The sequence below is a fragment of the Pseudorca crassidens genome, chromosome 4 (genome assembly GCF_039906515.1).
Source record: "Pseudorca crassidens isolate mPseCra1 chromosome 4, mPseCra1.hap1, whole genome shotgun sequence".
In the NCBI taxonomy this organism is placed as follows: Eukaryota; Metazoa; Chordata; class Mammalia; order Artiodactyla; family Delphinidae; genus Pseudorca; species Pseudorca crassidens.
In genome coordinates this window covers 71,344,724-71,359,489 of record NC_090299.1, presented here as the reverse complement: position 1 = coordinate 71,359,489, position 14,766 = coordinate 71,344,724, and the positions used below count along the sequence as shown (strand labels likewise).

Sequence of the window (14,766 nt, the reverse complement as noted above, 5' to 3'; positions counted from 1 at the left end):
GTTCTGTAACCTTAATGAAATCTTTGGTGCTTTGTTTTTGTATCGGTCATACATCTTTTAATTACCATGCAAATACTAATTGCAGAATGGAGTAGTGAGTTTATGGTTACATTTCCTTCTCTCCATACCAGTGTCATGATCCCATGCCAATAGAAGGATGATGTTCCTAGTATCAAAGACGAATGGATTCTCTTTCCCTATAATCTATCAATTGCTCAAAATCATGTCATATGTATATGTTTCCACACTTGAACCATTACTTCCTTGAATAGCTTTTTTTTTCCCCTGATGTATCATTTTGGTTGTTTTTGGCAGCATTTTACAGAATATCCACCCACAGGTGACATATCTGGTGGTTCTGACCTTTCTCTTATTGCCAGTGGCTGCTGTAACTCCAAGCATCTTTTTTTCACTTACTAAAAGGCAGGAGGAAGGGGATAGGATGAGTGCTTCTTTTTTTTTTTTTGGATCTTCCCTCTTTTAAAATATATTTTTGAAAAATTTTAAAACATAAAAAAGTTGTGGGAATAGTAATATGAACTGTCTAACTTTCACCTGGATTCATCAGTTACAAACATTTTGCTATATTTGCTTTTTCCTTTATCTTTTTGCTTCTATAAATCTAGATCCAGTTATCCTTATTTTGGTGAATCTTTTGAGAGAAAGTTGCAGAGATCATGATTCTTTACCCTTAAATACTTCATCACATATCACATAAGGAAAGGTGTGATCATGGAACAATGATTAAATTCAGGAAATGTAATTGTCACAGGTTGGGATCTCTGGGGAGCAGATGCTGAGCCAGAATTAGGATTGTATTTACAAAAGTGAAAGAAGGAAGCAGGATTGGGCAGGTGGAGCTGTCAGATTGTGATGACACCCCGTGTGCCAGCACAAGGAGTGCCTCTGGAGTTAAGACTGTCCATTAGGGGAGTTCCATGTTGGGTAGAAATTGCTTGGCCTGTGACTTGCGTTTTTCATTTATGGGCTGGGAGCTGTCCAGAGACTATTGAGACCCTCTCTTGAAGGCTGAAGCTAACTCTGATGAAACTAACAGCTTAACCACACTCCTCACTCCTGGTAGTGAGTCTTTTGAATGTGAGTGGTAGATTTCCATGTCTACCACAACACAGTACTATTATCTAATACACAGTCCATGTTCAAATTCACCAGTTGCCCAGTAATGCTCTTTATGGCAAATCTTCCTTCCTACCATCAGATCTTTCTTTTTATCTTGGAGAAAAGTCTTTCAAGAAGCTCCCCAGATGACTTTCCTGTAAGTCTCATTGGCTTAAACTGAGTTGCTCGTTCACCTCTTGCTCAGGCCAGCTGCTGGCAAAGGAGAATGGGATTTCCAGGGCTTGTTTAGACCTGTAGTGATTTATCCCATTGGTCTGGGCAAGAGTCTGCCTTCCCTAATCCTGTGCTTCTCCCCTGTTACCTTAGAAAAAAGAAGAAAGAAGAAAAGAAAAGAAAAAAGATTAGATTCCTTTAGCAAGGAATAAGGAAGGAAAAGCTGTAGGTAGACAGCATTCTGCTGGAGCTTTCTGTTGCATATCTTTTTTTTTTTTTTTTTTTCTGTTAAGAAAAGAAACACATGCATTCCTGTCGTGAAACCAGCTTCTTAGTTATTCTGTCTTTGGAATCCATTCCTTTCTTCCTTTCATGGAGTTCACTAATTTTCTGTATTAACAGGATGAATTATAGTTTAGTCCTGCTGTACACCTGCCATTCTGGGATTTCTTTTTCATTTCACTCTTGGATCATTTCCGCTGTTTCCTGTGTTCTCACATCCACTTTACTGGTTTTCATTCTTGCTTGCTAAAGAACGCCCTCAAGTAATGTTCTTACATGTCTGAAACTGTCTTTATTCTGCCTTTTCGCTTGATTGATCATTTGGATGTAAAAATCTAGGTCAAAATTACTTAATTCTGGAAGTTTTCGAGACATTGCTTGTCTTCTACAATTGAGAGTTTGATTTTAGTCAGATTCTTAATTGTTTTTTTCCTCAAATCATTTAGAATAATTTTTGCCTATGAAATGTCACAGGATTTGTCCAGGTGTCTCTTTCATGGAACAGAGGGTAGGTCACTTGTTTTTTATTCATTCATTATTCATTACCTGGCTCCCTGTTTTATTTTATACCTGTACTTTATTACTGACCTTTTATTCTGGGTGATGTTAACATCAGTGTGGATGGTTCATTCAAAGCCCTTGACAATACCTTTGACAGACACTGCACCTGTTAGTCATTCTCTTTCTTAAGACTAGTTTTGTTCAGGTATTTAGGGTTCACCTGCTTCACGGGCTCCTCCCCAACCCAAAGGGGGCAGTTTGTAAAGCAGCCTAAAGTCAATAGTGTTAGTTTCATCCTCCTTGCCAGTGATTGGTTCAGGCATGGTGACATTTAAAGGAAGTCCTCTGGGAGTCTGGTTTCCTTCAATTTATGAAGGCACACCCCTTCTTTTGGATGTGGTCACGTGGGCTTATGATACATGGAGCTGCTGCAGCCATTTTGGGTCATTGAGAAGAAAGCAAGATGATGAATGACCCTCAACTCAAAAATTGTTTAAAATTGAATTCCTGATCTCCAGTGCTCCCCAACCCCAGTTTTTTTGCTCCATCTTTCCAGTTTCTCAGGCCAAAAAATCTTGCCGTTATCCCTAACTTTACTGTATGCACATAGAATATGGACATCCCACATCCTATTCATTAGAAGATCCTAAAAGCTCCCCCTTCAAATTATATTTGCAATCTTACTACTGTTTCCTATTGACACCACTACCATCCTGGTCCAAGTCACTGACATTTCTTGCCTGGATTACCACAACAGAGCAGTGGCTACCCAGGGAATTTTCTTAGGGTTCAACAAGACAGATGTTTGGATTGCCATAGGCCACATTTGACATCAGATTTTCTTAAGAGGATATGGGACAGGAAACACAGCTTACCAGCAGAGAAGAATCAGATACTCTCTTTGGTAGGAGTCCTTGTAGCTGTCTACAAAGAGAACAGCCGGAACCATTCTCTGTGCCTCTCCCCTCTTCCAAGTGAAGCTTAAGTAAGAGTGATGAGGCTCACATGATGGATATGTAATCTCCTAACTTTGCTTAGGAGCCCCATGTTCCACAAGAGCGATTATCTTGCGTAACTACCCATGAGCATAGCTTCCAGGATCCCTACAAGGTATGTGCCGAATTATAGGAGTCACCATAGTAAGGGAAGCCCACAGTTACAGCCACTCACCAGGTATTTATTGTTTCTCTCGGTCAGAAGCAACTTACCAATAGTCATTTTTACCATAAGCAACGTTGCCTGGTAACACAGCTGACATTCTGCCTGTATGGTTTCCAGGGGAACAGAGCTAGAAGATGAACAGAATCCAAGAGCAATTTCTCAGGCTCAAAGACAAGGGTTTTGCTAACACTTCAGTCACAAATAGCCTCGTAGTGGCATCAGTGCTTCTCCACTGTACTCTGTTCTCAGCACAGTAGCCAGAGCAGTCCTTCTAAATGTATGACAGTCATGTTACTCTTCTGCAAACCGTGCAGTGGCTCCCCAGAGCACAGCTGCCTACAGGCCTTACCTGAGTTGGTCCCTCGTTACCTCTCTAATCCTTTTTTCCTATTACTCTTTCCCTTACTCATCTGCTCTAATCATCCTTGTTCTTGCTCTAATGTACCAGCCATGTTCCCGCCTTAGGGCCTTTGTGATTGCTCTTCCCGTGGCTGGAATGTGCTTACTCCTGATAGCTACCTGGCTGAGTTTTCAGATCTTTGTTTAAATGTCACCTTTTTAATGAGATGTACTCTGACTATTTAAAAATTGCAACGCCTGCCACCTCTGGCACTTGCCAGTCTGTGATTCTTCTCTACTTTTTCTTTTTCCTTTCTTCCCCCCATAGCTTCTCTCATCTTTTTATGCCTCATAATTTACTTATTATTTCTGTTGTCTATTGTCTTCCCTTGTTAGCATGTAAGCTCTAAGAAGGGCAGGATTCTTCTCTTTTGTTCATTGCTGTATCTCAACTGCCTAGGACAGTGCCTGACACATGGTTGAAGCTTAGTAGGTTTAAGTGCGCACACAATTACAGAGGGCTTATTGTACGCTGAGCATTTGACATATATTCATTTACTCTTCATGAAACCCTCTTGAAATAGGTACTTTTATTATCCCTTTTAAAAATAAGCGTGGAAACAGAGGTTAAGAGACTTGCTTCATGCTGCTTAGCTCATAAGTGAGTCCTTGCAAGCTGGCTCTGGAGCCTGTGTTCTTAACTGTATGCAGTTAAGCATCTTTCTGCATATATTTTTTTAAGCCTGATTTTAGATTATATCTTTTTGGTAAATTCCCCTTTATTAACGTAGAGGTTATGGCCATTTTAATGTCTTGATGCGTGTAGCCCAATTATTTTGCAGGATCCCATTAACCATATGTGAATGTATCCTTTAAAAAAATGATTATTGGGGTGATTTAATTGACTTCCGATCGTCCTCTTTCATATACTAATGAACTCTTACGGTGTTCCCTAGTACTTCCCTAAATACTTGGGTGACAATAAATTATTTTCCTTTTATGTTCTTGGAAGGGGGAACAGATATACAGGATGGAGGTCAGAGAGGGTTTCATGATTAATCATAGTAGAAGCCTCAGTGTTAATTAGTGGGTGAATGTCTTGGTTTAACTGATACCTAAAAACTTGCCATTCTCAATCTTGTCTGAATGATGGCCCCCTTTGAGAATCTAATGAAAGCTATGGACCTCTTACATGAAAAATGCCTATAAACACACGCTTCAAAAATTTTATACAACTTATTGTATTGTAAATTGATTCCCATCACAGGCCATATAAAACCAGTCTCTGCAAAGATTTCTATAAAGTCGAGTTTTTGTTTTTGTGTAAAATTATATGCCACACCCAAGAATAAAATCCAAATATTTGCTTAAAAAATTGAGCTTTTTATTTTCAAAAGTTAATTTTAATGGGAAGACTGGTTTATAATAAGTCAAAATTGTGGCATTGTCTTTGATATAGCAATACATTTGTCATTTTAAAATTTTCAAACTATTTTTGTTTTAATGTCAACCAAAGCAGAAAACATAATTTTTAAGATTTGTAGAAATAATTGTAATTAGAGTCAGATCACATAAGACAAGGTTTTCTTTTTTTTATTAAAAAGCCTTTTTAATAGACTTTATTTTTTTACTTTTTATAAATTTATTTATTTATGGCTGCATTGGGTCTTTGTTGCTGCGCACAGGCTTTTTCTAGTTGTGGCGAGCGGGGGCTACTCTTTGTTGCGGTGCGCGCGCTTCTCATTGCGGTGGCTTCTCTTATTGTGGAGCACAGGCTTTAGGTTCGCGGGCTTCAGTAGTTGTGGCTCGTGGGCTCTAGAGCGCAGGCTCAGTAGTTGTGGCGCATGGGCTTAGTTGCCCTACTGCACGTGGAATCTTCCCGGACCAGGGCTCGAACCTGTGTCCCCTGTATCGGCAGGCAGATTCTTAACCACTGCACCACCAGGGAAGTCCCTGTAGACTTTTATTTTTTATAAAGACTTTTTTCAGAGAGCAGTTTTAGGTTCACAGCCAAATTGAGAGGAAAGTACAGAGATTTCCCATAGAGCCCTTCTCCCATTCATGCATAGCTTCTCATATTAACAACATCCCCCATCAGGGTGGTGTATTTGTTACCACTGATGAGTCTACACTGACACATCATAATCACCTAAAGTCCATAGTTTACATTATGGCTCACTTTTGGTATTGTACATTGTAGGGTTTGGACACATGTGTAATGACATATATCCACCATTATAGTATCACACAGAGTATTTTCCCTGCCCTAAAAATCCTCTGTGCTCTGCCTAATCATCCTCCCACCCCTCCCCGGCAACCACTGATTTTTTTTTTTTTTTTTACTGTCACCATAGTTTTGTCTTTTCCAGAATGTCAGTATGTACAATATGTAGCTTTTTCAGATTGGCTTCCTTCACTTTAGCATTATGAATTTAACATTTCTTCATGTCCTCTCATGGCTTGGTAGTTCATTTCTTTTTAGTGCTGAATAATATTCCACTGTTTGGATGTACCACAGTTTATCCATTCACCTACTGGAGGACATCTTGGTTGGCAATTAGGAATAAAGCTGCTGTAAACATCCATGTGCAGGTTTTTGCATGGACATGGTTTCAACTTGGGTGAATACCAAAAAGCACCAGCTGCTGAGTCATAAGGTAAAAAGTATGTTTAGTTTTGTAAGAAACTGCCAACTGTTTTCCAAAGTGACTGTGTCGCTTTGCATTTTTACCAGCAGTGTATCAGAGTTCTTGTTCCTCTGCATCCTCTCCAGCAGTTGGTATCGTCATTGTTCTGGACTTGGCCATTCTAATAGGTGTGCAGTGGTATCTCACTGTTGTTTAAATTTGCATTTCCCTGATGATATATGCTGTGGAACATCTTTTCTATGCTTATTTGCTATCTGAATATCTTTTCTGGTGAGATGTCTGTTAAGGTCTTTGGCCCATTTTTAAAAAAAATTTTTTTAAATTTTTATTAGAGTATAGTTGATTTACAATGTTGCGTTAGTTTCTGCTGTATAGCAAAGTGTGTCAGTTATACATATACATATATCCACTCTTTTTTAGATTCTTTTTCCATATAGGTCATTACAGAGTATTGAGAAGAGTTCCCTGTGCTATGCAGTGGGTCCTTATTAGTTATCTATTTTATATGTGGTAGTGTGTAGATGTCAATCCCAATCTCCCAATCTATCCCCCCCCCCCGACACACCCCCACTTTCCCCCCTGGTAACCATAAGTTTGCTTTCTATACCTGTGACTTAGCACTTTTCTCTGTATGGGAAGATGCTAGAGTCTGGGCTCATTGAAATCATTCCTTTGATATGCACCTTAGCTGTCTAGGGCCAGTATCCTGTTCTTTCCCATCCTGAGTCCCCTTAGGGTGCACTGTTGGGAGTTGGATAATTTTTATTTTATTTTTTTTTAATTTTTAAAATTTATTTTATTTATTTTTGGCTGCGTTGGGTCTTCATTGCTGCATGCGGGCTTTTCTTTAGTTGCAGTGAGTGGAGGCTACTCTTCGTTGTGGTGCGCGGGCTTCTCATTGCAGTGGCTTCTCTTGTTGTGGAGCACAGGCTCTAGGCACGTGGGCTTCAGTAGTTGTAGCTTGTGGGCTCTAGAGCGCAGGCTCAGTAGTTGTGGCGCACAGGCTTAGTTGCTCTACGGCATGTGGGATCTTCCTGGGCCAGGGCTGGAACCTGTGTCCCCTGCATTGGCAGCAGGATTCTTAACCACTGTGCCACCAGGGAAGCCCGGGAGTTGGTCCATTTTTAAATCCGGTTCTTTTCTTTTTGTTGAGTTTTAAGAGTTCTTTGTATGTTTTTTTTAAACAACCCTTTATTAGACGTGTGTTTTGCAAATATCAATATTCTCTTCCAGTCTGTAGCTTGTCTTCTTATTCTCTTGATACTGTCTTTTGCAGAGCAGAAGTTTTTAATTTGAATGAAGTCCAGCTTATCAATATCCTTATTAGTTCTGTCATGGATTGTGCTTATGGTGTTATATCTAAAACATCATTGCCATACTCAAGGTCATCTATGTTTGTACTAATGTTATCTATTAAGAGTTTTATAGTTTTGCATTTTAAATTTAGGTTTATGATACCTTTTAAGTTAATTTTTGTAAAGGGCCTGGTGCTTTCTATTTTGGAATGTTATTAGTTACTGATTCAATTTCTTTAATAGATACAGGCCTAGTTAGATTGCCTGTTTCTTCTTGTGTGACTTTTTGAAGTTTTCTTTGCGTGTCTTTCAAAGAATTGGTCCATTTCATCTAGGTTATCAAATTGGTGGACATAGAGTTGTTCATAGTATTTCTTCATTCTTTTAAATATTCATGGGATGTGTAGTGATGTCTGTTTTTTATATCTGATATTAGTAATTTGTGTCTTTTCTCTTTTTTTCCTTAGTTAGCCTGGCTAGAGGTTTATGGATTTTACTGATTTTTTTTCAAAGAACCAACTTTTGGTTTCATTGATTTTTCTCTATTAATTTCATGTTTTTCGTTTCATTGATTTCTGCCCTAATTATTATTATTGCTTTTCTTCTCTTTACTTTGCATTTAGTTGCTCTTTCTAGTTTTTAAAAATGGAGGCTTAGTTTATTGATTTTCAGATCTCCTTTTCTAATATATGCATTCAGTGCTATAAATTCCCCTCTAAGGATTTTTATTTTTTTTTGCTGTATCCCACAAATTTTGTTTTCATTCAGTCAAAATATTTAAAAATTTTTTCTTGAGATTTCTTCTTTGACCCCTGTGTTATTTAGAAGTGTTGTTTAATCCATGTGTTTCGAGATTTTTCTATCTTTCTGTCATTGATTTTGAGCTTAATTTCATTGTGGTCTGAGAGTAGATGCTGTGTGATTTCTGTTCTTTTTTTTTTTTTTTTTTTTGTGGTACGCGGGCCTCTCACTGTTGTGGCCTCTCCCGTTGTGGAGCACAGGCTCCGGACGTGCAGGCTCAGCGGCCATGGCTCACGGGCCCAGCCGCTCCGCGGCATGTGGGATCTTCCCGGACCGGGGCACGAACCCGTGTCCCCTGCATTGGCAGGCGGACTCTCAACCACTGCGCCACCAGGGAAGCCCGATTTCTGTTCTTTTAAATTTGTTTGGTGAATGTTCTATGTGAGCTTGAAAAGAATGTGTATTCTGCTGTTGCTGAAGTAGTCTATAGAGGTCAATTATAACCAGTTGGTTGATGGTGTTGTTGAGTTCAACTATGTCCTTATTGGTTTTCTGACTGCTATACCAGTCCATTTCTTATAGAGGGGTGTTGAAGTCCCCAACTATAATAGTGGATTCATCTATTTCTCCTTGTATTTATTTCTATCAGTTTTTGCTTCACGTACTTTGTCCTCTTGTTCGGTAGATACATGTTGAGGATTGTTATGTCTTCTTGGAGAACTGACCTCTTTATCATTCTTTAATGCCCCCTCCCTTTTTTTTTTCGGTACACGGGCCTCTCGCTGTTGTGGCCTCTCCCGTTGCGGAGCACAGGCTCCGGATGCCCAGGCTCAGCGGCCATGGCTCACGGGCCCAGCCACTCCACGGCATGTGGGATCTTCCCGGACCGGGGCACGAACCTGTGTCCCCTGCATCGGCAGGCGGACTCTCAACCACTGCGCCACCAGGGAAGCCCTCTAATGCCCCTCTTTATCCCTCATAAATTTCTTTCCTTTTAAGTCTGCTCTGTATGAAATGAGAATGGCTACTCTGTCTTTCCTTTTATTAGTGTTAGCATGGTATATCTTTTTCCATCCATTTACTTTTAATCTTTGTGTCTGTTTATTTAAAGTGGGTTTCTGGTGGGTCTTGGTTTTTGATCCACTTTGACAGTCTCTGTCTTTTAATTGATTCATTTAGACCAGTGATGTTCAAAGTGATTATTGATACAATTGGATTAATTTCTATCATATTTGTTTTGTTTGTTGCTCTTGTTCTTTTCTTTTCTTTTTTATTTCCTTCTTGTCTTTTTCTGCCTTTTATGGTTTTGAGTATTTCATCTAATTCTGTTTTGTCTCCTTTGTTAGCATATCAATTATACTACTTTTGAAACTGTTTTTAGTCATTGTCCTGTAGTTTCCAATATATATTTACAACTAATTCAAGTCCACTTTCAAATAATACTATACTCCTTCATGAGTAGAGTGAGTGCCTTATAGTAAAATAATTCTAATTCTTCCCTCCCTTCCCTTCTATTAGTGCTGTCCTTCATTTCACTTATAGGCAGACATAATTGAATTCATTGTTGCTATTATTATTTTGAACAAATTGTTGTCTATTAGATCAATTAAGACTAAAAGTTGTAGAAGTTTGTATTTTACATTCTTATTCTTTCTTCGATGCTCTTCCTTTCTTTATGTAGATCTGATTTTCTGACCTATATCATTTTCCTTCTCTCTAAAGAACTTTTTTTAACATATTTTGCAAGGCAGGTCTATTGGCAACAAATTCTCTCAACTTTTGTTTGAGAAAGTCTTTATTCTCTTTCACTTTGGAAGGATAACTTTGCAGGGTACAGAATTCTCGGTTTGTTTGTTTGTTTCTATCAACATTTGAAGTATTTCACTCCTCTCTCTTCTTGCTTGCATGAGGTGGGTGTAATTCTTATCTTTGTTCCTCTACAGGTAAGATTTAGTTTTTTTTCTCTTCTGGCCTCTTCCAGGATTTTTTAATTTATCTTTGATTTTGAACAGGATATCCTGGGTATGTGTTTTTGTTTGTTTGTTTGGCATTTATCCTGCTTGTTATTTTCCGACCTTCCTGGATGTGTGGTTTTGGTATCTGATATTAGTTTGGGGAAATTCTCAGTCATTATTGTTTCAATTATTCTGTTTCTTTCTTTCTTCTCCTATTCTTATTACATGTATGTTAGATCTTTTGTTGTTGTCCCACAGTTCTTGGATATTCTATTTTTTTTTTCAGTCTTTTTTCTTTTTTGCTCTTCAGTGTTCTCTTTCTTTTCAGGTTTCTATTGATATAGCCTCAAGCTCAGATATTCTTTCTTTAGCCCATCAATGGCTCTCTTTATTTCAGTTACAGTGTTTTGGATCACTACTGTTTCTTTTTGACTCTTAGAATTTCCTTCTCTCTGCTTACATTGCCCATCTTTTCTTGCATGCTTTCTTTCTACTTTATCCATTAGATACCATATTAATCATGGTTGTTTTGAATTCCCAGTCTGGTAACTCCAACATCCTGCCATATCTGAGTTTGGTTATGATGCTTGCCCTGTCTCTTCAAACTGTTTTTGTTTTGTTTTTTCCTTTAGCATGCCTTGTAATATTTTCTTGGTAGTTGGACATGGACTTACAGTATCAAGTGTAAGAGACTGATTTAAGTGGGCTCTCAGTAATGTGGTGGTGAGGTGTGTGTTGGGGGGTCAGCCTATGCCTCCAGACTGTGGATTTCACAAGTGCTTCTCAGTTTTCTTCCCTACCTTAGGTGGTACAGGGTGGCCAGAGGGAGCTGGGGTTGGGTATTTCCCTTCTCCTAGCTCAGTTAGGCTCTGGTTAAAGAGTTTCTTAATTTCTCCTGAGGGCAGACTTTGTTAAGAAGAACAGAATGCTTTGGAGTATTTCAAAATATTTTTCCCCTCCCCCTGCCAGAAACTTGAGGGGATTTTTCTTTGATATTCATTATGAGAACCAGGTGGAGCTATTGGAGATAAAACTCACAAGTATGGGCTTCCCCCTATTATTGGTCCCCTTGGAGTTTTTTTTTTTTTGGTGGTACGCGGGCCTCTCACTGCTGTGGCCTCTCCCGTTGCGGAGCACAGGCTCGGGACACGCAGGCTCAGCGGCCATGGCTCACGGGCCCAGCCACTCCGCGGCATGTGGGATCTTCCCGGACCGGGGCACGAACCCGTGTCCCCTGCATCGGCAGGCGGACTCTCAACCACTACGCCACCAGGGAAGCCCCCTCTTGGAGTTTTTAACTCTGAGTTGTCCACACTGAGCCTCTAGCAGTTTGTCAGTTAAAGTTCAGGTTTTCTTACCCTGGCACTGGTTCCCATGGAAGCTTCTGCTCATGGGTTTCTGTTCCCGTAAGTTGTGATTCTCTGCACCTGCCTGTCTCCAGTTTTGGGAGTAGGGGTATGCCCTATGACCTCACTCCTCTTATGAATCTTAAAAGAGCTGTTGCTTTTTCAATATGTTTATCGTTTTACTTTTTTAAGACGGAGTGGTGACTTCTAAGTGTCTTTTCGTGCCGGAATGAAAACCGGAAGTCTCTCCTCACTTTTTCTATTACCATACAGTTTCCTTTCCTGGAGGCAACCAGTATTACCAGCTTCTTGTGCATCCTTCCAGAGCTAGCCTACTATTCTTAAAATTTTTTAAATTAAGGTGAAATTATTGGTTTTTGAAGGAATATTCCATTAAAATCTTCTGTTTCTATGGTTATAAACCATTTCTCATTATGCTGTCATGTTTGTATGTTTTTCTATCTCTGAAACATCTTTCCCCTTGTCTGATTTTCTGGATTTGCCGAATTTTAATTAATTTTATTGGAATTTTAAAATAATCAAGTTAGTTTATGCTGCAGTGAAAACAATCCTCAAATTGTTAGTGCTTAAAATGCAAAAATTTATTTCTTATTCATGTCAAGTTCATGCCTTTTAGGCAAGTTGTGTTCTGCCTACAGGTTTGGCAATGCACTTCCATATAAACACCTGCCTCCATAATTACAGAGACAGTGGGAAAGAGGTACAGAGCCCAGTGCCAACAGTTAAATGCTTCCATTGGAAGTTTATATATCAATTCTACTCACATTTCATTGGCCAACACAAATCACATGACCATGCCTGACTTCAGGAGAGAGAAGGAAAGCCTAGAAGGAGAGGGAAAGTGAGTAATATTGTTAATATCCTCTATATCTTTATTATTATTATCATTTTTTACTGGTTGATTTGTTGTTTTTTGAGAGGAGTCTCCTCAAGTCCCTAAGCCTGGTTGTAGACATTCCTTTGGTAAGCCTGACTACCACTGTATCCCCCCAAGAGAGTGAATATCTTAGAAAAGGAAATGGTTTCACGTCTCACACCTTTGTTTAGAATTCTGCCAAGATCATTATCCTTGGAATTCAGAACATTTTGATGAATCTTGTATTTCCAGTTCTTTTAACACTGGTGATTTTTTTTTTTGTATACGTGCTATTCTGTGTTGATAAATAGTACAGGCTCCGTCACAGCCTGGCATGAGATTTTATTCTGTCTTATCCTGCTCTTAAAGGATAGTCAGAGTCTGTTGAAAGTTGCAGTTAGTATTTAGCCCAGTGAATTTGATGGAGGGGGGGATTGAGCATTATCTTCTGGGGTGCGCCTCGGTAAGCCCGCTCTCGAGCACAGCAATAATGGTTGATGTCAGGGCAGATTACTTCTCCTTTCCCATTGTTCTTACCTTAGAATACCTTTGTGGGAGCTTAGAATTTCAGGGGTGGGGTGATACCCCTTTTTAATTTCTAATGTTGCTAGAGTTTTCCCTTTTGTGTTGATTAAGTTATCTCAGGGGCTATTTGAACAGGCAGCTGACCTTGTTAAATATGTATTCCTAGGTTATCCTGTAAGTATTGTTCCTCCTTTTAAGCTAATTGTTTGGATGCAGGTTGATTCAGGTCTTTAACAAGAAGAAAAGAAACAGTTTAAAACCTGTTATTTTCTGGAAACATTAGGTTACATCTCAAAATGTATATAAGGTAGGGTATGCAAATATATTGGATTTATGTACTGAAGACAAGAAGTTTACCTCTTCCTCTGTCATTCTGTGCTACTCTTATCTCCTCTAAAGGCTGTAAAATGGAACCTTATGAAGCAGTTAATATTCATTTTGTTTAATAAAATGTTTGAAACTCTATATATTGGTTTATTTTTTTTATAGTGCATATCATGTATTACCTTTGACATCATTTATTTAATCAACAAATGCTTATTGTGTACCTGTGAGCTAGGAGATGGTGCTAGGGATTATAAATGTAAACAAGACAGTCTCTGCCCTTCTGGAGCTTGTTTTTAGTCATGTAGGCAAAGATTAAACAAATATTGGATGATAAACTCTATGATGAAAAACTAAGTTTGTCTAGAGTGTGATAGGTTTTGGTTATTTCAGATTAGCATGGTGGGGAAGGCCTCTTTGTGGGAGCATTTGCAGTCATCTGGGAGCAAAGGAAGGAAGGGAGGGGGCAAGTCATACTCAAGGGAAAGACCTTTCCAGGCAGAGGAGTTAGCAAGTGCATAGGCCCTGTTGTGGGAATAAGCTTCTTCAACTTGAAGAGTAGCAGGAAAGCTGGTGTAGCTAGAATAGAGGAAAGGAAATGTTAGGGAGACCATGGGATATTTTTCTGCATTTGATGGGAAACCAGTGGAGGATTTTTGAGCGCAAGTGAATAAACTTATATTCTAAAAAGATCACTCTGGTGACTGTGTAGAATTAAGGGGTGAGTAGATGCAGCAGCATCAGCTAAGAGGCGACATGAATTGTTTGGGCCACAGATGATGACGGCTCTGACTAGGTGGTAAGCAGTGGATGGGAGAGAAGTGGCCAGATTTAAGGTATACAGTATTTTGAAAGCCGGGTTGACAGACTTGCTGATGGATTAGATACGAGGGTGTGAGGTAAAGAAAGGAATAAAAGTGACTGCCAGATTTCTGGCCTGAGCATCTAGAAGAATTGTGGTGTTATTTACTGAAGTGAAGTGCTGGGAGTAGGCAGAGATTTAGGGGGCTGTATTAAGAGTTGTGTTTGACATCTCGTTAGATGTGCAGACAGGTATTTGAATTTGCAAGGTTAGTGCTCAGTAGAGAGAGGTCTGGGCTAGAGATACCATCTATATGCTAACAAATTCCAGATTCGAATTTAAGGCCTTTAGCCTGGATAAGGTCCAGAGGTAAATGTCAGTGGAGAAAAGGGGCAAGGACTGGCCCTGGGCTCTCCAACATGTTGAGTTGGAGAAGAGGCAGAGGAAAAGCAGCTCTTGAGGAAAAGGAAGAAAACCAGGAGAGTGTGGCATCTTGCCATCCAAGTGAAGAAAGTGTTTCAAAAAGGCAGGAGAGGAATGCTGCTGTGGAGTCAACTAAGATGAGGACTGATTATTGACCTTTGGATTTCATGAGGTGTGGAGGTCATCAGTGACACTGGCCGGCGGCCCTGGGGGTAGAAGAGAGGAGAGAATGAGATGAAGAAGGGGAGCTAGTG

At 39.5% G+C, this 14,766-nt stretch overlaps 1 protein-coding gene across 5 annotated transcripts in view; it reads left to right on the top strand.

Annotated features, from left to right (window-relative positions):
- Positions 1-14,766, top strand: part of FRYL (FRY like transcription coactivator) — a 300,849-nt gene that overhangs the window by 65,180 nt on the left and 220,903 nt on the right. Inside the window, exon 1 of one of the 5 annotated variants that reach the window (XM_067735910.1) lies at positions 12,259-12,423. The exons of the other annotated variants lie outside the window; for them this stretch is intronic. The gene's annotated coding sequence lies outside the window, so the exon portion shown is untranslated. Of the gene's footprint in view, positions 1-12,258; positions 12,424-14,766 lie in introns of those variants that run through there. 5 annotated transcript variants of the gene reach the window in all.